The sequence below is a fragment of the Theropithecus gelada genome, chromosome 10 (assembly GCF_003255815.1).
Source record: "Theropithecus gelada isolate Dixy chromosome 10, Tgel_1.0, whole genome shotgun sequence".
NCBI classification, from domain to species: Eukaryota; Metazoa; Chordata; class Mammalia; order Primates; family Cercopithecidae; genus Theropithecus; species Theropithecus gelada.
In genome coordinates this window covers 65,183,101-65,206,804 of record NC_037678.1, presented here as the reverse complement: position 1 = coordinate 65,206,804, position 23,704 = coordinate 65,183,101, and the positions used below count along the sequence as shown (strand labels likewise).

General features: G+C 50.5%; 1 pseudogene; it reads right to left on the bottom strand.

The window, feature by feature from the left end:
• Window positions 1-6,780: 6,780 nt before the first annotated feature.
• On the bottom strand, window positions 6,781-7,605 carry LOC112633420 (annotated as a pseudogene).
• Between the last annotated feature and the right edge of the window lie 16,099 nt (window positions 7,606-23,704).

Genomic DNA, 23,704 nt, shown 5'->3' with positions numbered 1-23,704 from the left:
ACATGCTGATCTCCCTCCCTCCTCCCTCCACTCTCCTGCTGGAGGTCCCCACTGGCCAGGTCCAGCTCGAAGCTGGAAGGCCCACGGCTCATCCACAGGGCTCAGTCTCCCCAGCCCGGAGCAGGGAGGAGGAGGGGGACCGGTGGGGCGGGAAGGGCAGGTGTGGGAGTCATCAGGCACCTGTGTCGCCCTGGGGGCTTTCTCCCTTGGGGCGTTTCTCAGGCTTGGCTGCCCTCTCTGTGCTGCGGGGTTCACCACCCACCTAACAAACGCACGTGAGCGCCTCCTGGGAGCCGGCAGGTGGGCTGCACGCCTGCTCCTCCGCCTGTCTGCCTCCTCAGGCTTCTGCTCCCCTTCCTTGACTTTTCAAACTTTTCTTTGATGCACCACCCCCTCTCTCGGTGCCTCTGTCTCCCGCTCCCCCAGCCTTGCTCCTCCAGCTTTCCAGGGGAGCTTGTTGAATGGTGCTGCTTGTGCATCATTCCTGCAGTGTGTGCGTGAGTGTGTGTACACGGTCAAGGTTGGTTCCCACCTTTCCTGTCCTGCTTCATCTGTCTGTGTCTGGCCACCCATCTACCCAGTACCCATTCAACAAATGTGAATTGAACATCTGTGTGTGCGGTGCTGAGGGCGAAGAGTCCAGAGTCCCACCCAGGCTGTGTCCTGAAGAAACTTGGAGTCCAGGGCAGACGGACCAGTTGTTATATCACAAGAAGACTGGGTTGGGTCACCGAGCATCACGCTCAGGGTGTGTGTGTAATGTGTGTGTGCATGTGGGTGTGTGTGTTGTGTATATTGTGTTATGTGTGTTGTGTGTGAGTTGTGTGTATGCATGTGTGTGTTGTGTGTTTTGTTGTGTGTTGTGTGTTGCGTGTGGTGTCTTTCTGCATTGTCCACTTCTCCACACCCGTCCCCCCCTCACCCCTCCAGCATCGCAAACTCTCTAAGCCCAGCGAGAAATCCTTGACTTCCCAATCCTTCCCCTGTGCTCCCCTTCACCATCCCTGGGCACTCCTCCCCTCTACTGCCCCCAGCTTTCAGGTTTGCCTCCTCTGAGCCACACTCCCACCCCATCTTCCCTTCGCTCTGCTCCATTAACCCATTCGTGTGGTTGCCCTGGCAACGCCATGTTCCCCTCTCCCAGGTTTTTGGAGGCAAACTTGTTCACCTCCCTCTGCTGACCTTTTGTTTCCATCTCCCTCTCATCTGCTCTCTCCTCCTGCGTCCACAGAAGAGTTTGGGATGGAACTTTGGTCTCTTTCTCCTCTTCCCATGGCCCTCTGTGACCACCACCTGCCTCGACCTTGAGCCTACCACGGGGCTCACCTGGGGCCTCCACTGACCTGTTTGCCAAATGGAAGAGGATCTTTTGTCTCCTCCTCTCCCCTCATTCATTCCCTCATTCATTATCTCCTCCTCTCCCTCTCCTCCCTAAGCTCCTGGGACAGTGAGGGTCTCGGTTCCTGCCACCTCTTGGGCCACCTCTCCGGTTTGCTTTGGCGGATTCTCTTGCTCCGTGATCTGCTGCATCGTAGAGCTCCCCAGGCCAGGCCCTGCCTTCCCCAACCTGCTCCACAAACTCTGTGGGCCATTTCCACCCCTCTCAGGCCATAGGGTCCATTCACACCTTGACTGTGTCTGCGGCCAGCTCTTCCTGCTGAGCTGGGACCCCCACATCCATTGCCCTGAGGGACTGTTCCCCTGGCTGTGGCCTCCACAGGCCTCCTTCCTGTGTCCTCCCCACAGACAGCCCTGCTGACCCTTCCCCTGGAGAAGCTCCCCTGCCCGCCAAGGGCACCGGGACCCTCAGGAACAGCTAGGTTTGGACATCTTTCTTTGAGCTTCTTGAAAAGAGTCTGCATGTCTGGTGCTCAGCATGGAGAAGGGGCTGGCTGGAGGGCAGGACAGACAGACAGACGGATGAAAGTTGTGTCTTTCTAGAGGATCTCTTCTTTTCCTTTAACTCTCTTGTTCTCTTTCTCTTTTAAAAAATTAACACTTATGGTGAAACCTCGTCTCTACAAAACAATCAGAAAATTTGCTGGGTATGGTGGTATGTGCCTATAGTCCCAGCTACTAGGGAGGCTGAGGCAGGAGGATCACCAGAGCCCAGGAGTTTGAGGTGGCTGCAGTGAGCTGTGATGTCACCACTGCACTCCAGCCTGGGTGACAGAGCAAGAGCCTGTCTTGAAAAAAAATTAATGTTTAATTACTTAAGTGACACATGACCACATCATCTTTGCAGAAAGAGCAAAGTATTACAAATAAGGCTAAAGGTCTCCTTTGACACTCACTCTTCCCATCCTGTTCTCTAACCATTTCCTCTGGGGAAAACCAGTTCTTACTTTATCAGGAATCGTTCTATACTATATACATTTTTTTTTTTTGAGGCGGAGTTTCACTCTTGTTGCCGAGGCTGGAGTGCAATGGCACGATCTCGGCTCACCACAACCTCCGCCTCCCAGGCTCGAGCAATTCTCCTGCCTCAGCCTCCCTAGTAGCTGGGATTATAGGCATGCGCCACCACGCCCAGCTAATTTTGTATTTTTAGTAGAGACGGGGTTTCTCCATGTTGGTCAGGCTGGTCTCGAACTCCCGACCTCAGGTGATCCACCCGCCTCGGCCTCCCAAAGTGCTGGGATTACAGGCGTGAGCCACTGCGCCCGGCTATATACATATTTTTAAACATAAAAATGTATATTTTTCCCCGATAGAATCTGATTTTTTTGGTAGGTTTTGGCTCAGGGCATTTTTTTCCCATATAAATTGCATTGAGCTCTTCAGCGGGACTTTGACCTGGCATATTTTGGGGATCTCCTTCCATCTCAATACACAAAGCTGTCCATCTGCCTTTTTGTCAGCTGCATAGTATTCCAGCAGACAGAGCTGTCATGGTTTATTGGCTGTTCTCCTAGTAATGGGCATTTAGATGGTTTCTACTCTTTTGTCATTAAAATGAGGTTGCCAGGAACACCTGTGTCCCTGCTTCCCCTTCCTATCAGTGCATTCTCCCTTCCGCCTCCCGGGGCCCTGAGTTGCTCTTTCTGTCTCCTTTCCTTCCTGTTCCCTCTCAGCTTCTCATTCCTCCCTGTTCTTTCTAGATGTAGCTGTCACTTTATGGGTCCCAGCAGAGGGGGTGTGTGTGTGTCTGCTGTCTATTTTTTTCACTGTGGGCTTGTGTTAGTCAGGGTCCTAACAGGAAAGGGATGGAACACTTAAATGTACGAAAATCTGAAGCGAGTTTGTTTACAAAGGTGCTATATTGCAGGATGTGGATTTTGCAGAAACCTAGAGCTAATAGTTGTGAGGCTGTGACCACCCCCTACTCCCTAAGGGGTGAAGGGTGGAAGTAATGAATGACCAGGCGCCAGAGACAAACTGTCACCTAGAGGGGCTGCCTTGCCGGGAGCTGAGACCTCTAGGAGAGGGACCACCCAGCCTGAGGTGACCCAGGGGAATGAACATCCTTATCTCATTCTCCTCCCCCATCATCTCCTGCTGGCCATCTCACTGGCCAAGCCCAGCTGGAAGCCAGAGGGCAGGGCACCTCCCTGATGGGTGTCATCAGCCTCCTAGAGAAAAAGAGAAGGGTGAAAGGGACAAGGGAAGTAGAGGGCATCCAGAACTTTCTCTTTCCAAGCCCTCTATCGGGTTTTGTTTCCAGTCTCTGGGTTACTTCATCCACCCATCACCCCCATCCACACATCCACCCAGCCAATGTATATGGAGCCCCTCCCAGGTGCCATGTGTGGAGTGGTGCACCTTTTGGAGGGTTTGGTGCCCCTGTGAGCCCGTGCTGGGCCTCTGCCTACCACCCCCACTGCCTGCTGGCATGGCTCGCGCCCCCTCTTGTTTTCAACTTTCTTATTGACATCTACTCCCCCTTCTCTTCCTGTATCTGACTTTGTCTTGCTCATCTCTGCTCTTTCCCTCTCTCTAGAGGAGAGTTATTGAATTTTGCTCTGAGGCTGTGCGTCATTCTTGCAGTGTATCTGTGTGTGTGTGTGTGTATGTGTGTGTGTGTGCTGTGTGTGTGTGCTGGCTGACTTTCCCCTGCAGCTCTCTCTTTTCTGAGGCTTGTGGAGTTTTGCTCTAAAGTTCTAAATTTCTTATTGATTTTCCTGATCCTAGTTTCCATCCCCTTTCCCAGAGGAAATTTTGATTATCACAATGATGACCAGCAAAGTGGTCACATAGGAGTATTTCTCTTTCTGGCTCTTTTATCTGATTTTATCCTTACTCCTTGAATTACTCCATCCATCCACCCATCCTTCCACTCCATCTCTTCATCCATTCATTTATCCATTATCTATCACCCATCCATCCATCCATTCATCACCCATTCATCCATCCATCTCTCCATCTATTCTCCCATCCATCCATCTCTCCATCTATTCTCCCATCCATTCATCCATCCATCCATCCATCCATCTCTCATCCATTCATTCATCATCCATCCATCCATCCATCCTCCCATCCATCCATCCATCTCTCCATCCATCCATCCTTCCATCCATCCATCCATCCATCCATCCATCCATCCATCCATCTCTCCATCTATTCTCCCATCCATTCATTCATCCATTCATCCATCCATCATCTCTCCATCTATTCATCCATCCATCCATCCATCCATCCATCCATTCTCCCATCCATCCATCCAATCTTCCCTCCCTCCCTCCATCCATCATCTGTCCACAAACACATAGCAGCTACTGAGTGCCAGGACCCATGTCCTTTTTCCTCTCCAGTCTCACTGTTGTGAACATGCATGTGGGTCTCATCTCTTGCTCTGAGGTGTGACTAGAGTTGCCCCCACCCTCTCTGTCACTCTCCTTGCTGTTTGTCTCCTGCTCTTTTATTTGTCTATAAACTGCTTAGTTAGTTCAGTGCCAAGGGTGGTCTGTCTGTCCTATCTCTCCTTCTCTACTTCCCTAACTCCCCCTCCATCTGTTCTCACACCATGGGGCCCCAAGACCTATCTGGAGTCTTCTGCTCACTCTGTATACATTCCCTGGATGTGCTCACCCACAGCTTTCTGTGCTGACGCCACTCCCCTGGCCCCTCATGCAGCCCAGATCCTTTCCCTTCCCCTTAAGCCACAGGCTCAAGCTTGAGGAAGCCCTGCCCAGCTCAAGCCATCGCATTGTTTTTGTACCCACTAGAGGTGCTCTATCTTCATTCTCATAGGCACTGAGCATCTCTGCCACCCAGGGCTCAGCAGCCAGGAGCACCAAGTCACCTCTGGCTGCTCTTATCCCTGTCTTCACGGTCCGTCTGTCCCCTCTTCCTGCCAGATATCCCTCGAAAGGGCAGGTAGATAATCCCTCTCCATCCCCTCATCCCCTGCCTCAGCCCAGATGTCAGAATCTAGTGCCTGGACAACATCCATCCATCCATTCACCATCCATCCCTCCACCACCAAACATCAGTTGGACAGTTCCTAGGTGCTCTGATTATGACACAACCCCCAGGCTATGCCCTGCAGAAACCCACAGTCCAGGGAGAAATTCTCTTGAGTTCTTGGCCTTCTGTTAACGTCTCCTTACTGCCTGCCACCCCCCAACTCCTGTCCACAGAAGTGCTGGGGAGGGAACCCTGAGTTCTGCTGTTCCCTCCACAGCCCCACTATGTGGCTACCTGTGGTTGCCTGTGGCTGACCCTGAACTCACCACCAGGCTCAGGCAAGGCCCCCACCAGCTTCCCGTTGGCCAAACCCAACCAGCTCTTTCTGGTCCCACCTCACCACCGGGCCGCCCCTGATGTGGGCCGTTCTCTTCTCCTCTGTCCCTGAGGCTGCCGATGGCTCTTGGTTTTTCTCCCACTTCCCCGGGTGATCATTCTCTGCTTCCTTTATGGGAGTTTCTGTTCACCCTGCTTGGAATATCGCAGAACCACAGGCCTGAGCTTCCTGCCGCTTCCTCCTGCTCTGCCTTTTCTGCTGGGGCAGTTTTCTCTGGGAAACAGGGTGGCTTGCTGTCCATGCCTTTTTGCACACAGTAAAGTCCAGACATGAGCTCCCATCTGCCTGGGGTGGAGACAGGGTCTCCCTATGAACAACCTACAGGTACGTCCTCCTACTCCACCTCTGGCCTCCTTCTTCTTCCTTCCTCCTCCATGTATTAAGAATAAGGCATCATTGAAAAAACAAAGAAGGCTGAGAATATGTGGAGAATCAAAGTCTGTGCAGTTGAAGAGCTGAGGCTTTGCAAGTTCAACAACAAAGAGAGGAGATTGTGGAATCCAAACTAGATAAGAGTGAGGAAACGGGGTGAGAGGACAGTGTGCAACTGGCAGGTGCAATGATGACAATGAGGCCCTGGGTCCTCCCCACAGAGGCCTTTGCTGGCTGACTCCTGTCCTCCAGGAGCCCCTGGGCATGAGTATCAGGGCATCTTTCTCTTCACTCAGACATGGAGCTTCCTGGGAAGAGGACCTGCACCTGGCTTCCTTTTGGGTCTCAGGTTGGAGAGGAGGATGGACAAATGGAAGGCGTGTCTTTCTACTAGTCTCTTCCTCCTTTGCCGCCTCTCCTCTTACCCTTTATAACATTAATTTTCTTTTGAGACAGGGTCTTGCTGTGTTGCCCAGGCTGGAGAACAGTGGCACAATCATAGCTCACCGCAGCCTCTAACTCCTGGGCTCAAGCGATCCTCCCACTTCAGCCTCCTGAGTAACTGGGACTACAGGTGTGTGCCACTATGCCCAGCTCATTTTTTTTGAAGCAAAGTTTCTGTTATTGTAATTATGTTTATGTACAGAAAACTCAACAGTGTATATTTAACCCAGTTTAGTGGCAAGTTCTTTAGCCTTTGCCTTTTTGAGCTTGGCGATGCGAGCCACAGACTTGGGACCCAGGACATTGCCTCCCTAGTGACGGCGGATCTCGTCGTATCTGTCATTATCATTAGTCCGGATAGCTTCTACCAGTTTAGCCAAAGCGCTTTTGTTTTCCGAGTTCACCTGTGTGAAGGCGACAGTGGCACAGGTCTTCCTGTGGACTAGACACCCCAGTCTTGCCTTCCCCTTGATAATGCAGTAAGGGACCCCCATGTTTTGACACAGGGCAGGCAAGAAGACAACCAGCTCCATGGGATCCACGTGGTGTGCAGTCACCGCCAGCTGAGCTTTCTTGGTCTCCACCAAAGTGGTGACAGGGTGTTAACTCCTGCTCGAAGAACAGGTGGTCTCTTAGTGGGGACGTCCCCTTTGCCAGCAGCTTTCTTCTCGGCCCAGGCCAACAGCCTCTGCTTCTTCTCTTGCTTCGTCTCTGGCCTGTACTTGTGGGCCAGCTTAAGCAGCTGTGTAGCTGTCTGGCGGTCCAGGGCCTGGGTGAGCTGGTTAATTGCAGGAGGCACTTTCAGTCGCTTATAGAGGATGGCTGTCTGCCGCTGCAACCTGATAGAGCGGGGCCATTTCACAAAGCAGGTGAGGTCTCTTTTGGGCTGGATGTCCTGTCCGATGCCAAAATTCTTAGGCCTTTTCTCAAACAGGGGATTCACCACTTTCTTGGCCTCCTGCTTCTTCACGACAGCAGGGGCCGGAGCCACCTTCGTCCCCTTGGCCTTCTTTCCTTTCGGCATATTGGGCGGCAGGAGGAGAGAGTACACCCAGCTGATTTTTTAAAATCTTTTCGTAGAGACGAAGTCGTGCTATGTTGTCCAGGCTGGTCTTGAACCCTCAAGCGATCCTCCTGCCTCAGCCTCCCAAAGTGCTGGGACCACAGGAGCATGAGCCACGGCACCTGGCTGTAAAATTAACTTTTAATTACACAAGTCATTCATGGACCCACTGTCTTTGTAAAAAATAAAAATCAAAGCGTTGTACATAAGACTGGTGTTCTAGTCCACTTTCCATCCCATCTAGCCCAGGGTACAAATACTGCTCCCCCGAAGTAATCACAGTATTGATTTGGGAAGATCATTCCACTCTCTGTATATGTTATCTTCTCACGAAAAAAGGCAAGTCCTGTGGGTGGTGCTGGCTTTGGCTTTGACGTTCAATGAGAGTCATATTGAACCAGGCACGCCTGCTCTGTGGTGGGCTTCTCTACACAACAGCGGGTCACAGATGGCTTCCAGGTCTCAGGCGCTCTGCTGCGTGGTAGTGCAGAGGCCAGGTGCATGGTGGTTGATGCCACTCAGTGGATGGGCATGCAGCTGCTTCCCCATGATCACTATTACAGACGAGCTAGCTGCAAACACTCCAGCCCAGCCTGCCCCCATCCCTCTGCAAGCTGAGCTCCAGGCTGTGATCTGTTATGTCCTCCCCTCTCCTTCTCGACTCCACCTCCTCCTCCTGCCCTCCAAGGTCAGGCCCCACTCCTTGTTCTGGTCCCACTCTTCTGGCTGACACCCCTATCCCTAACTTGCCATCCGAACTCTGCCCTGAAATGCAGAATCGGACCTGGAACCAATATGGACCCAGAGCTTCTCACCCCTAAGTCATCTTCACATTCCAACCTGTCACCTCCCAGGGCCAGCCACACACTTCCTAGTCTCAGCACTGAGCATCACCACCTGCCAGGAGTTATCTCAGCTGCCAGGAGTTATCCCTGACACCTCCCTCTCCTGTCACCCATGGCACATCTGTCTCCCCTTCGTGCTGCTGACTCTCCCTCCAAGGGACTGTTCAAGACCCTAGCCCAACTCCTCAGCCCTGGCCACAGCAGGCCTTAGCATCCCATGCCTGGACCATAGGCCATTCATCCACCCACGCATCCATCTGCCTTCCTTCCTTCCTTCCTTCCTTCCTTCCTTCCTTCCTTCCTTCCTTCCTTCCTTCCTTCCTTCCTTCTTCCCTCCTTTCTTTCCATCCTTCCTTCCTCCCATCCATTTTTTACTTATCCATCTACCCATCTATCCACCCATTCATCTACCCACCCATCCATCATCCACCCATTCATCTACCCATCCATCATCTGTCCATCCATCACCCACCCATTCATCCATCCATCCATCCATCCATCCATCCAACAAGCATATACTGAACACCTACTGGATGTTCTGCTGAACAAAACGCACAGCTCCCAGAGCCTAGGAGACATCCTGGTGGATCTGTGTCCATGAGGAAGCAGACTCATCATCTGCAATGAAAATATGGGGTGATAGGTGCAGCCCATGTGTTTGTGTCACTGTGCCTTACAGTGTGTGTGGTGTGTGAAAGGGAGAGATGCCCACATGCCCACATCTCTGGGCCCACGCTAGATCCCTCTACTGAAGCAGCACGCATTCAACCATGCACCCCACTGAAGACCCTGCCAGAAGCATTGACTCACCAAGTCCTCCACAGGCCCTGTGTTTCCCCCATTTTCCCAAATCCAGTACTGAAAACAGGCAGGCCCCATGCCCTCTGCCTGCCTCCCACTTCCAGCCCAGGGCCACTTCCTCCTCTAAGCAGCCTCTCCCGTCTTCTCCTCTGATCCTGTGTGCTCCCAGGCAGTGCCATTGCCCTGGCAACAGCTGTCCCCTCCCCTACGCCCTCCTTTGGGCTGTCTCAGTACGTGGGCAAGCTCATCCCATGCCCACCCAGGAGTCCTTCCTTCTCCCTTGACCTGTTCCCTTCTTCCTCCTATGCCTTCTTTCATCTCAGACCAGCAGGTGGGAACTTTCATCCCTGGCTGTGGCCACTCCCTCCCTCCCATCCTGCTCATCCCTGCAGCTGCTCTGTACCTGCCAGTGGGGAGAAATGAGGCCTCCAAACCCCACAGCTCATTTTCTCTCCATTGATGGCCTCTGATGCTGGGAGTCTCTCCTGGCTTCTCACCCCCTTTCTTTCCTCGATTCTACCTCTGGGGCCTCCCCTCTCCTGTTTCCTCTGCAGCCTGCTTGGCGTCCATCAGTCCTCTATATCCATGTCCCCAGGGCCCCATCCTCCCTTTCCCTGTGCTCTGCCCCCCAGGCAGCCTCCCCTAGAGCCTGGGTGACCGTCCTCTTGCTGACCCCGTCCAGCATCTCCCTTCTCATCCTGCAGCTCTGCTGAGCAGGGTCATGGGAGGCCCTGGGAAGCCCCATGTCCTCCTCAAAGGAGTCCTTGCCAAGCTCTTCCTGGGGGCCCCTGACTTACTGGATGAGGATTCTGTGTCTGGAGCACCCAGATATATGTGTGTTGGGCAACTTTCCCCACCAGGCCGTGAGTACCTTGAGGGCAGGACCTGCATCCGATTTATCTTTGCTGAATGGCTGTGACTATGGCAGAGGTGGGAGGAACAGATGAACTGAGGACAGACGGACTGAGGAGAGAACTCCCTCCTCCTCACTCTCATGCTCCCTTTTTTTCCTTCCATTTTCTTCCTCTCCTAATTAAAAAATTAGTTTTTAATTATGTGTGGTACGTGAAGAAATTGTCTTTGCACACAATTTTTAAATTTTTTTATGCTTTCACAAAATTAAAGCATGACAAAAGGCTGAAGTCTCTTTTCTCTCCCTCCAGCATGCCACCTCCAACTCCCCCAAAAAGGGGAACCTCTGTGGCCAGTTCTGTGTGACCCTGTCCACACAGCCTATATGAGTCCTCTCATCTAAATAAAATAGAGCTGCATTTGGTGGTGGTGGGATGTTGTTTAAAATATAAATACCATTTACCCTGTGTAAGTTTTGCCAATAGCTTTGTCTGCCCAGTGATAAGTCTTCGAGTTCTTTCCACGAACATGTGAGTGCACCGTCACTGGTGTGCAAGAGCCGAGGTGGGCACCTCTTCCTCGTCCTGCTCAGCAATGGCATGATGGTAGCCTGAAATTGGCCATGGTGGTAGTATTTACACCACAGAAGCGGGACAAGCAACCCTTGGGGAACGTTCTCCCCAGAGGTCCAGTGTACCAGCGTACCCCAGAATGCACCCTGTTTCACAGATCTGGGTCTTTCGGGATAGAGCTGCACTGTGGGTGACCAGCCGTCCTGTGGATGGACATGGGTGTTTTCTCCTTTTCAACATGACGATAAGGTCGCCACAACCTTATCTGTCATGGACTGCCCTTCTGCCTTGCCCTCTCCTGGGTTTTGGCGGGGGGTGGTGCTCAGAATTCGTCTACAGTACGTGGGTTCTTTTCTGTCTGTCCGTGGAACGTGTTGCCTTTTCGGGTCTCTGGGAGTCTGTCTCTCTCCTTCCTTCATCCTTCCTCATCCTCTCCCTCGTTTATTCTCCTCCTCTCCAGATTTGGCCCTTGCCCCAAGGGTCACGATTTGTGGCTGCCTCTGTGTGGAGGTGTGGGTCCCACTGTGCACCCCTGTACTTAGGCCCTTTGTCAGGCTTGTCCTCCCCCGTCTTTCCCTCCTCTTCTGTGTGCATGCATCTCTGCATCTGCCTGCCTCTCCACTCCCCGAGGGTCCTGCCGCCCCCTCTTCATTTCATTTTTTAACTTTATTATTGATGTGCCCCGCCAACACTGCCTCTTCCTGCATCTTGCTCAGCCTCACTCCCTCCCGCTCTCCAGAGGAGCCTTATTGGATTTTGCTTCAAGTTTGTGCGTCATTGCTGCTCTGTGCATGTGTGCGCACATGCTCGTGCGTGTGTGTGCCTGCCACTTTCCCCGTCAGCTCCCTCTCTCTCTCTCTCTGGGGCTTGGAGAGTTTTACTCTTTGCGTGTGGGCACAGGTGCACATGTGTGTGAGTCACTTCTCTCCAAGGCATGGTCAGGGCTGGGTCCCACCCTCCCTGTCACTCTCATGAACTCCATCTATCCACAACATGCCTGGTGAGCTCTGGACCAAGGTTTGTCCACCTGTCCTCTCCTGTCCTCTTCTTTCCCTCGTCTTGTGCTGCACTGTCCTCTGCATAAGAGGTGCCCCCATGCACCTTGGGCATAGAGGTCTCTGTAAGGACACCCCCCAATTTCCTCCTGCATCTGAAAATCACCCCACCTCCATTCTCTGTTGCATGCCACAGATTTGGAGCCAGTGTTGACTGGGCCCCTCCAGAGGTACCTCAAACTCATCTAATCATCTCTACACTACAAACTGGCCTCTTTCCTGTTCTCATTAACACTGAATGTCAGTGCCTTCCTTGGTGTGGTGCTACAGCCAGGAGCCCTGCATCGTCTCTGACTACTCCTACTGAGCCACCCACGGCCCATCTGTTCCCCTTCCCTGCCAACTCTTTCTCTGAGGGGCTGCTAAAGGCCCCCACTCTCTCAGTCTCTGCTGCGGCATCGTGTGAAGATGAGAGGATAATTGTCTTCCTTTGTCCATCCATTCATCCATCCATCCATCCATCCATCCATTCATCCACCCATACATACATCTACCCACCCATCCATACATGCCTCCATCCATCCACCCATTTCTCCATTCATCTATTCATTCATCCATTCATTCAGCCATCCACCCATTCACTCACCTAGCCATCCACCCATCCATACATATGTCCACCCACCCATTCATCCACCTACTCTCTCATCCATCCATCCATCCACCCATCCCTCCCTCCCTCCCTCACACCACCTGACATACGTTGAGCACCTGAGTGCTCTGTTGAAGACAAAGGCTCCAAAACCCCAGGTTGTGTTCTAAGGAGTCCAGGGGGAGAGAGGACCATTTACTACCCATGGGAAAGTGGGGTGATAGGGACTTTGGAAGTCTCCAAGAATCACCGTGTGTGTGCTCCTGCATGTGCATATGTGCGCGTGTGTGCTCTGTCTTGGCCACTTCCTCAGACCCTTCTCTTTCCTCCTGATCTCTGCTATCAGTGCTCCCCAGGGCTGTATCCTCACCCCTCTGCCCTTCTCCTTCCATGGGCTTCTGGGCCACATGATCCACCCCAGGTCTTCAGAGGTCCCCTCACACAAACTCCTCTGCATTTCTGTGCTCATCTCCCCTGTCCCAGACCTGTCTACTCACTGTCCTGTCCTCAGCCCCACTCAGTCATACTCCCAGCATCATAGACTCCCCAAGCTCCAACCAACCTCCCTCCTCTCCAGGCTTCATCTCATGCTCTCATCCTCCATCTCCAGGGACAGAAATCCAGGCTTCCCCTTCTCCCCACCTCCTTCCTTTAAACTTGTGCCAACTCTTCCTCCCAAATCTCTCATCTCCTCCTTTGCTCCTTACATCCCATGGCCAGCATGGTTGCCCTGGTGACAGTCATCCTCTTCCCTCCTGAGTCTGCTTTCCAGCACGAGAGATGTGTTCTGGTGACCTGTTCCTCCCATGCTCCGTCTTCTCTCTCTGTCCATCCGCAGAAACTCTGGGAAAGGGACCTTTGGCTTTACTTGTTTCCATTCCCAGTCCACACATACCCCATCCTTGGCAAGGGACACCAGCCACTTTGAGCCCACCATGGTTCTCAAAAGAGCTCTCCCTAGACCTCCTTCTTGCTAAAGCCCATGGTCCCTTTTGCTTCCTCATTTCTCCTGGCCCATTGGGGTCCTGATTGGGTGCCCATCCTTGCTTGGGAGGCCACTCTCTCCTCCCTCAGAACACTGGGTGCTCCTGGCTTTTCTCCCACCCCTTGGGCAGTTTCTCTCCTCCATCCACCTCTCAGTACTGATGCTTCCCAGGGCTCAGTCCTCCACCCCTTCCTGACCTGCCCATTCCCCAAGGACAGCTTCCTCCAACCCCAGGACATCTGTGGCCACTCATTGTCCTTCTTGGGCATAGAGCTCTCTCCTGAACTGGGACTTGCACATCCATGTACCTGAGCACAGGACTAGACACTTCCCTGCCCTTCCCACACTGCTCTTCTTTTCTCCGACCTCCTCACCTGCCCAGCTCCCCATCCTCAACACAAGTAGACCAAGTCTCAGGCACTTTCTTGACTCCTGACCACATCCAGTTCCACCATAGGGCTGTGCCTCCAGCACACCACCACAATCCCATCTGGGTGTCAGCTCCCTGGGCCTCCCAGTGTCCCATCTCCAGCCTTGCCCCCTTCCTGTCTACACTTGGAGAGGCCACCCAAGCCACCTTGCTAAATCTCCCACCTGGCAGCTCACCCTTCGCTGGCCTAACCCCACTAAGCCAGCTTCCCCACCTCCCCACCCTCCTGATAAACTTCAAGTTAATTGGTCCCGCTTCAAAGCTCTGGATCAGGCCACACCCTCACACTCTTGGTGACTTCTCCTTCTGCCCCGTCTCCAGACACAAGGAAGCTCTTGCAGTGCAGAAAGACTCAGCCTCTCCCCGCCTCCTGGCCTTTGCTCAATCTGCCCTTCGCAGGAACGCCTCTCACCTGGTCTGCCTGGCACACAGCAAGGCTTCTCTTGGCTCAGGCACTTCACCCTCCCTGATGAAGCCCCAGGGCCTCTCCCCTGAGAGCCCCCATAGCTTCACAGGATCACACCCCTGGGAACAGCCAGGCACATGTGTGTGTTTGGGGGGACATTTCCCACCATACCGTGGGCATCTTGAGAGCCTGCATCTGAGTTCCCTCTGAGCGTCAGCACAGAGGAGGGCTGAGGAATGTCTGCAGCTGGAGGAACTTCAAGTTGAAAAAACATTAAATTTCAGGAAGGAAGGACTAAAGTCTCCTTTGAAATCTCTTCCCAAATCCTGATTTTTTACTTATTTTCCCACATATATCCTCAGTTATTAGATTGATGTGAATTATACTGGTAGCTAGCTAGTAGAAACGGGGTTTCGATCTCCTGACCTCGTGATCTGCCCGCCTTGGCCTCCCAGAGTGCTGGGATTACAGGTGTGAGCCACCGTGCCCGGCCAAGGCTTATGTTTAAGCTCTTTTAGAGTGGGTCCACGGTAGCCGTTAAAACTGTTACTCATGGGATAGTTCCTAACCTGTGTGAATTCTGGGAATTGTTCAAATTACAATGCTTCAGTCTTTCTTTGCCTGGCCTCAGGGAGTTTCACCCTACACACGTGAAGCCTTGCACATGGCAGTGATTCAAGAGGACACATGTAGATTTCTGGAGCTATTTTTCTTCCTTCAGTCAGGTACTCTGCCCCTCAACTTATAGCCACCTAAGCCTACCTGAACTTTGTTCTTTGTCTCAAAGATCAACTCATCAATACTGCTGGACTCTATTTGAATTTCCCCTCCCTACACCTAAGATGCCTCCGGGCAGAAAGCTGGGTGAACTGTAGAGCTAACCTGATTTGCTTACCGTTCTTCAGGGATCACTGTCTTATGCTACTGCCTGTTGTTCAATGTCTGTAAACAATTGTTTCCAGTGTTTTGTCTAGTTTATGGCAGGAGGGTGACTCCAGTCCTTATTACTTCTTCATGGCTGGAAGTGCAAGTCCAGGCTGGTGTTTTGTTTTGTTTTTTCTAATTTTCATAAAACTCTTTATTGGTTAGTGGAGGCACTGGAAGTCATGACCCCACCTTACAGCTTTTGCGCTTGGTTCCCTCTACCAGGAATGCTTCCCCCATATATCCACGTAGACAACTTGCTCACTTCACAAGTGCTCACATGTTACCCTCTCGGTGAACCTTTCCCTAACCACCTGCTGTGGACTAAATGTTTGTGTTTTCCCAAAATCCAGGTGTTGAAGCCTTAATGCCCAGTGTAGTAGTATTTGGAGGTGGGCCTTTGGGAAGTGATTAGGTTTTGATGAGGTCATGAGGGTTAAGCCTCCATAATGGGATTCGTTCCCTTACAAGAAGAGGAAGAGAGGAGCATATCCCTCTCTCTGTGTCATGTGAGGATACAGCAAGAAATCATTCATCTGCAAACTAGGAAAAGGGCCCTCACCAGACACCAAATACGCTGGCACCTTGATCTTGGACTTCCCAGTCTCCAGAATGATGAGAAATAAATATTGCTTAAACCATCCAGTAGATGGTATTTTGTTATAGCAGCCTGAGATATCACAGTACTTAGAACTGCAACTGCCTCAACTTGTAATGCCCCATTACCTTGTGTATTTCTCTCTACGTATATATTTACTGCCTATAAAATTAATTGCCTGTCTTCGTCCCCTAACCTCCTTCTGCTCTTTACCTGTCTTTTTCCATTAACATGGAAGCTTGATGAGGGCAGAGAATTTTGTCTGTTTATTCACTGCTGCATCCCCAGTGCAAGTGGGGATAGGCCGGCTTGACTGTGGGGATTTAAGTTGAGCAGCATTTCCGTAGGTGCTCAACACATCCTGGAGCAACTGCTGGTGCTGGCTGAGGTTAGGACGCAGAAGGGGTAGAAAGGCCTGTCCAGGGCCTAAGCAACTCACCATTCATTCACACTTGTGCTCAGAATCTCATTCTCTACCTATACCTACCACCTCTGACACAAGGCAATGTCTGGCCTCCTTGCCCCAGCACAGGCTTCTTCCTCTGCCCAGAGTGCAACTCCCTGACTCAGCTGTGTGGCACAGACACCTAGTTTCAGAGTCTCCACCTCTATGCAGTGTTCTGTGAATCTCGTGACTTCCAATCCCTTCTTCACTTTGGGACCAAGAAAATTCTTTCTAGATGACTTATTCTATTCAGGCTTCTATAACAAATTACCATAGACTGGGTGGTTTACAAGCAACAAATAGTTATTTCTGAAAGTTCTGGAGGCTGGGAAGTCCAAGGTCACAGCACCAGCAGATCTGGTGTCTGATGAAGGCTCCCTGGTCCATAGACAGTGACTTTCAGCTGTGTCCTTACATGGTGCAAGGGATGAGGAGTCTCTCTCAGGCTGCTTTTGAAGAAAATCATTCATTTTTCTTTCCAACTTTTATTTTATTTTATTTTTGAGACGGAGTCTCGCTCTGTCACCCAGGCTGGAGTGCAGTGGTGCGATCTCGGCTCACTGCAAGCTCTGCCTCCCGGGTTCATGCCATTCTTCTGCCTCAGCCTCCTGAGTAGCTGGGACTACAGGCGCCCACCACCGCACCCAGCTAATTTTTTGTATTTTTAGTAGAGACGGGGTTTCACCGTGGTCTCGATCTCCTGACCTTGTGATCCGCCCGCCTCAGCCTCCCAAAGTGCTGGGATTACAGGCATGAGCCACTGCGCCCAGCCTCCAACTTTTATTTTACGTTCATGGGGTACATGTGCAGATTTGGCATATAGGGAAATTGCATGTCTCGAGGCATTAGTGTGCAAATTATTTTATTACCCAGGTAATAAGCATAGTACCTGATAGGTAGTTTTTCCATCATCACCTTCTTCCCACCCTCCACCCTCAAGTAGGCCTCTATGTTATTGCTCCCTTCTTTGTGTCCATGTGTACTCAATGTTTAGCTCCCACTTATAAGTGAGAACATGCAGTATTTGGTTTTCTGCTCATGCATTAATTCACTTAGGATAATGGCCTCCAGCCCCATGTATGTTGCTGCAAAGGACATGATATTGTTCTTTTTTATGGCTGCATAGTATTCCACAGTGTATATTTACCACATTTTTCTTTATCTAGTCCACTGTTGATGGGCATTGAGGTTGATTCCAGGTCTTTGGTATTGTGAATAGTGCTGTGATGAACATACATGTGCATGTGTCTTTATGGTAGAATGATTTTATTCCTTTGGGTATATACCCAGTAATGGGATTGTTAGGTCAGATGTTAGTTCTATTTTAAGTTCTTTGAGAAATCTCCAAACTGCTTTCCACAGTGGCTGAACTAGTTTACATTCTCACCAGCAGTGTAGAAGCATTCACTTTTCTCAGCAACCTCAGGAACATCTGTTATTTTTTGACTTTTTAATAATAGCCATTCTGCCCAGTGTGAGATGGTATCTCGCTATGGTTTTGATTTCCATTTCTCTAACGATCAGTGATGTGGAACATTTTTTCATATGCTTGTTGGCCACATGTATGTCTTCTTTTAAGACGTACCTGTTCATATCCTTTGCCCATTTTTAAATGGAGTTGTTTGTTTTTTTCCTCAGGCCCCTTTTATAAGGGCACTAATCCCATTCATAAGAGTAGAGTCCTCATGACTTAATCATCCCCCAAAGGCCCCACCTCCTAATACCATCACCGGGGGTTAGGATTTCAAAGTATGAATTTTATGGGGGGACATAAACATTCAGACCATAGCACTAATCCCAGAACTTTTTATGTCATTTCCTTTCTCTAACACCTTCCACTACACCCCGTTGCTCCTGCGAGAAAATTCAAATTCCTAACTTAGTGTATCATCTTTTACAACATAACAAAAATTATCCCCATGCCCTTAACTTAGTGTATCATCTTTTACAACGTAACAAAAAATTACCCCCATGCAATCAGCTTAACATGACAAATACCATTTTCTCACAGTTTCTGAGGTCAAATTCTTCGAGCAGCCTGGCTGAGTGTTCCTGGCTCAGGTTTTCTCAAGAGGTGTAGTCAGGCTGACAGCTGGGGCTGCTGCATCCTGAAGGCTTCAACTGGGGCTAAGGATCTGCTTCCAAGATGGCTCCCTCCCAGGGCTGTTGGCAGGAGGCCTCATTTCCTTACCACATGGACTTTCCACAGGGTTGCCTGAGTGTTCTTACATGGCAGCTGGATTCCCCCAGAGAGAATGATGACAAAGAAAGGTAGGGAGGGGAAGGGGGTGGGGAGGGAGAGGGGACACTGGGGAGCCGCAGTGACTTTTATGACCTAGTTTCTGAGGCTGTACATTGTCACGTCCACTTTATTTTATTCACTAGTGACTCACTAAGTCCAGCCTACACTCAGGGGAAAGGAATTAAGCTCTACCTCTTAAACAGAAGAGTATCAAAGAATTTGTGGACATACCTAGCTACTCGGGAGGCTGAGGTAGGAGAATGGCTTGAACCCGGGAGGTGGAGGCTGCAGTGAACTGAGATTGTGCCACTGCACTCCAGCCTGGGCAAAAGAGTGAGACTCTGTCTCAAAAAGAAAAAAGAAAAAATGTGTGGACATATCTTAAAAGCACTATAGTCTTCCCTCTGACCACAAATTATTTACATTCTTCTAACATGCAAAATACAGTGCACCCTCTGAAGGACCCTGAAGTCTCATGCTGGTACAGTACGAGCTTGAACTCAAGACTTTTGTCATCTAAACCATATGCAGGTGTGGGTGAGGCTCCTTGGAAGTGGTTCCCTAAGCATATCCCTGCCAGTACAGTCCCTCTCAATGAGTAAACCTGTGAATCCCAAGAGATGAGTTACCCCTCAACCCCACTCTGCACCCAATATACAATGGTGGAATAGGTATAGGATAATCGTTCAGAAAGTGGGGAAATGGGAAGCACAAATAAGACAGTGGTCCATAGTAATTCTGAAATCTAGCTGGGGAAATCTCTTACCACTCTTTGCCTCAGGCAACCAATAAGCTGCTTTCCATCAATGTAGATCAGATTTACATTTTCCTGAGTTGCACATAGTGGAATCATGCAGGAAGCACCTTTTTGCTTCTGGCTTATTTTATTCAGCATAATGTTTTGGAGATTAATCCATGTATCAGTAGTTTTCTCCTTTCATTCTTGAGTAGTATTTCATTATATAACTATATACATATTTATTTACCTTTTTGCATGCTGATGAACATTTATTTTTTGCCCGGTTTATTTTTATTTTTATTTGTTTTTGAGAGGGAGTCTCATTCTGTTACCCAGGCTGGAGTGCAGTGGTGTGACCTCGGCTCACTGCAACCTCTGCCTCCCAGGTTCAAGCAATTCTCCTGCCTCAGCCTCCTGAGTTGCTGGGACTACAGGTGCCCGCCACTACACCCAGCTAATTTTCGTATTTTTAGTAGAGATGGGGTTTCACCATGTTGGCCAGGCTGGTCTCAAATTCCTGACCTCACATGATTCACCCACCTTGGCCTCCCAAAGTGCTGGGATTACAGGCGTGAGCCACTGCACCCAGCCAAACATTTTTTTTCTTTTTCCCAGTTTTAGGCTATTATGAATAAAGCTGCTATGCTGTTTGAGGGCTGGTCTTTGTGTGGACATATGTTTTCGTTTCTCTTAGGTAAGCATATAGAAGAGGAATTGCTGGGTTGAATGGCTGGTGCGTGTTTAACTTTATAAGAAATTGCCAAAATGTTTCCCAAAGTAATTGCACCATTATGAACTCCCACCAGCAATGTATGAGAGTTTCAGGTGCTCCATATTCATGCTAAGATGTGATGTGGTCAGTCTGTTATTTGAGCCATTCTAGTGAGTGTGCAGTGGCATCTCATTGTGGCTTTGATTTGCATCTTCTGAATAATAATGTTGAGAATCTTTTCATGTGCTTATCTGTCACTCATATATCTTCTTTGGTGAAGTATCTGTTCAGATTCTTGCTAATTAAAAAAAATCAGTTTGAGCATCTTGTGATTATTGAGTTATAAGCATTCTTGTTTTGTTTTGTTTTTGAGACAGGGTCTCTCTCTGTCGCCAAGGCTGGAGTGGAGTGGCATGCTCTTGGCCTCCACCTCCCTGGTCAAGGTGATCCTTGGCTTCAACCTCTGCAGTCGGCTCAGAGGATCCTCCTACCTCAACCTCCTGAGTAGCTGGGACTACAGATGTGTGCCACCACATCTGGCTCATTTTTGTATTTTTTTGTAGAGATGGGTTTTGCCATCTCTACAAAAAAGGTGGGTTTCCACCCGCCTTGGCCTTTCACAGTGCTGGAATTACAGGCATGAGCCACTGTACCTGGCCAGAACGTTCTTTATAAATTCTGGATATGATGTGAGATAAGAATTAAGCCTTGTTATTTTTCCATGTGGTTTTTCGATTGTTCCAGCAGCATTTGAGGAAAATTATCCTTTCCTTGTTGAATTGCTTTGGCACCCTTGTCAAAAGTCAATTAATTGACTGTGTATGTGTGGTTTTACATCTGGACTGTCTATTAGGTTCCATTTAACTGCAGGCAATACCACTTTATCTAGATTACTGTCGGTTTATAGTAAGTCCTGAAATTAGGTAGTATAAGACCTCCTAATGTGTTCTTCTTTGTCAAGATTGTTTTGGTTATTCTAGGTCCTTTGCATTTCTTTTCTTTTTTTTTTTTCATGAAGTGGGGACAGAGTCTGGCTCTCATTGCCCAGGCTGGAGTGCAAGGGCATGATCTCAGCTCACTGCAACCTCTGCCTCCTGGGTTCAAGCGATTCTCCTGCCTCAGCCTCCAGAGTAGCTGGGATTATAGGCGCCCGCCAACATGCCTGGCTAATTGTTGTATTTTTATTAGAGACAGGGTTTCACCATGTTGGCCAGGCTGGTCTTGAACTCCTGACCTCAGGTGATCCGCCCGCCTCCGCCTCCCAAAGTGCTGGGGTTACAGGCGTGAGCCACCTCTCCCGGCTGGTTTTTTGCATTTCTGTATCAGTTTTACAATCAGTTTATCAGTTTCTACCAAAAGTCTGCTAGGATTTTGATTGCAATTGCACTGAATATATAGATCAATTTGGGGAGAATTGATATCTGAATACTATGTGACCCCAGGTCAGTTACATGCCTCCTCTGAACCGCAGCTCCCTCCTGGTCCCTCCCTGACAGGTTCTAGTGAGCAGGCAAAGCTGAGCCGAACACAGTTCTGGGCACACAAGGGAACAGGCTCCCTGTGTGTTTCAATGGTGAGGACAGGGGCTGCCATAATGCTCTTCACAGTGTGTGCCAGCAGCAGGTAGCAAGACCATGGGGGCTGCCCCAAGCAGGGAGTCCATGGCCCTGGACTGGGTCCTGTGTCCCCACTCACTTGTTGCAACACTCCAGGCATGTGGCCTCCTCTCCCCGAGCCTCAGTTTCCTCATCTGTAAAGCGGAGGCAGTGGGGGTTGCCAGGCAGATTCAATGAGATGGCGGAAGAGCAGGAGCTTAGAAACCCGCCTGTTTTCTCCATTCACCCCAGGCTGCCAAGTGCCGCAGGCACAAAGCACATCATCAGGCCGCTTGGCGCCAGCACAGATTAATTTTCTCCAACCTTGGCTGGGTCTTAAGTGCAGCTCAGCAACCCCTCAACTGGTCCCCAAACTCCTTTCCATTCCCGCAGCAGTTGTTCCGCCTGGGCCCCCATCCCCCCTTGTTCCCCTGGGCCCTACAGACAACCCCAGCTCCTGCTGAATGGAGAAAACAGAGGCGTTTGTGGAGGCACCGGTCGCTGCCACTCCCCTCCCTCATGCCTCTGCCTGCACCTTCCTGTGTCCAAGGCCAGCTGTCCTTTGCCTGTCTCCTCCCAGGCCTTACATCTGTCTTTTCCTTTCTCCAATTTCTCCCTCTCTGCTGGCTCTTTTCTCTCCACCCATAAATTCTCAAAAGCTCCCATCCATGCCTCTGCCTTCATCAAAGTCCCCCTCCTTCCTGGGCACCCCTCCCTGCGTCTCTCCTTCTTGTCATAATCCTCACTACCCCCATGTTTTTTTCCCGGGATGCCACGAGGCTCCCACGGGCTCACCTGCCCGCCTGCCCTCTTCGGGAATTTCACCATCAGCCCCAGTCAAGTGGGACAACTGCTGGGGGCCCGGGCATGATGGAACACTGCCCTCCTGCCTGGGAGGATCTGGGACCCCACAAAGTTCACCTAGGACATGGGGATAAAGTTACCCATTGAGGGCTTCACGTGTTCACCTCGGCAGCTCAGCCCAACACTGAGGGATGGCTTAAATCTGAGCCTTCCACCAGGCCTGGATCTCATCAACGTGGGGCCTCCCAGCCCGCTTCTTCCTTCTTAATATACCCTGTCTTTTTCCTCCACCCCTCTACCAACAGCCCCCCTCCTTCTCAGGCCTGCTGCCCCTTCTGGGCTGCTCCAGACCCTGTGGGCAACCAAAACCTCCCCGGCCAATGTCATCAGGGTCTTCCATGAGGGCACAGCCAGTGGTGTTAGCTTGGCAGCATCTGAGACCATCAACCACCTCTTTTTCCTCAAATATGTGACCCCAGCATCCACTTCTTTCCTGGTTTTCTTGCCCACTCTCTGGCCACTTTGTCCCCTCCTCACCCTTTGTAGCTCCTCTTCCCTGGCTTGCTAAGCCTCTAAGACTTCCTTCTTTCTCCTCTTCCTTTTCTTTTTTCTTTTTGAGAGACAGGGTCTTGTCTGTCACTTGGGTTGGAGTACAGTGGCACGATCATGGCTCACTACAGCCTTAAGCTCCTGGGCTCAAGCGATCCTCCAGCCTCACTCTCTCAGATTGCTGGGATTACAGGTGTGAGCCACTATCCACCTCCTTCCTTCTCTTCTGTCCTCTCTCGACACCCTCGTCCGGGGCCATCATCTCTCTGACTGCTGTTCTGGCCTCCTTACACTCTTCCTCGTGCTGGATCCTTGGCTAACACTGCTGATGATATATCATCACCTCGAAGTCATCAGGCCCCAAACCAAACGCTATTTTTGATGTTTATGGTAAATGCAAGATGAAAGAGGTGAACTAAGTCAATAACTATTGAAAATATGAAGAAGCCGGAACTTGATGGTTTTGAAAAGTCTTAGCCTCTTTGCTAAAATTAAGAGATACTTTTTGAGCAAAGATTCAAAGATTCAAACTCTATCTTTCCTCGGAACCAGTCCTCCTTCCTGAGTGTCCCATCTCCCTGGCATCTGCCATGCCTTCAGCGCTTCATTCATTCCGTGATTTCAACAACAAGTATTTACTGGGCACCTACCAGGCGCCAGACCCTGTTCTAGGTGCTACGATGCTGCGTTTGCGGTGGGCTGTGTTGAGGCTCTGCTAGATCCCTTCAGACACTGCTTAGCAGTGTTTTATGCCCCTGAACCCTATCTTTGGTATGTTAGTTTCCCACGACTAGCACTTGCAAGTTGTTTTCTGGTCTAAGTTTCCAGGAGCTTCTTTTCCCACAGGTTTCGAGAGCTGAAAGTACATGGGTATTTATGTTTTACTTCCCAACCCCACAATGCACCCCAAATCCTACAGCCAATGCTTGCCTTGGTGCA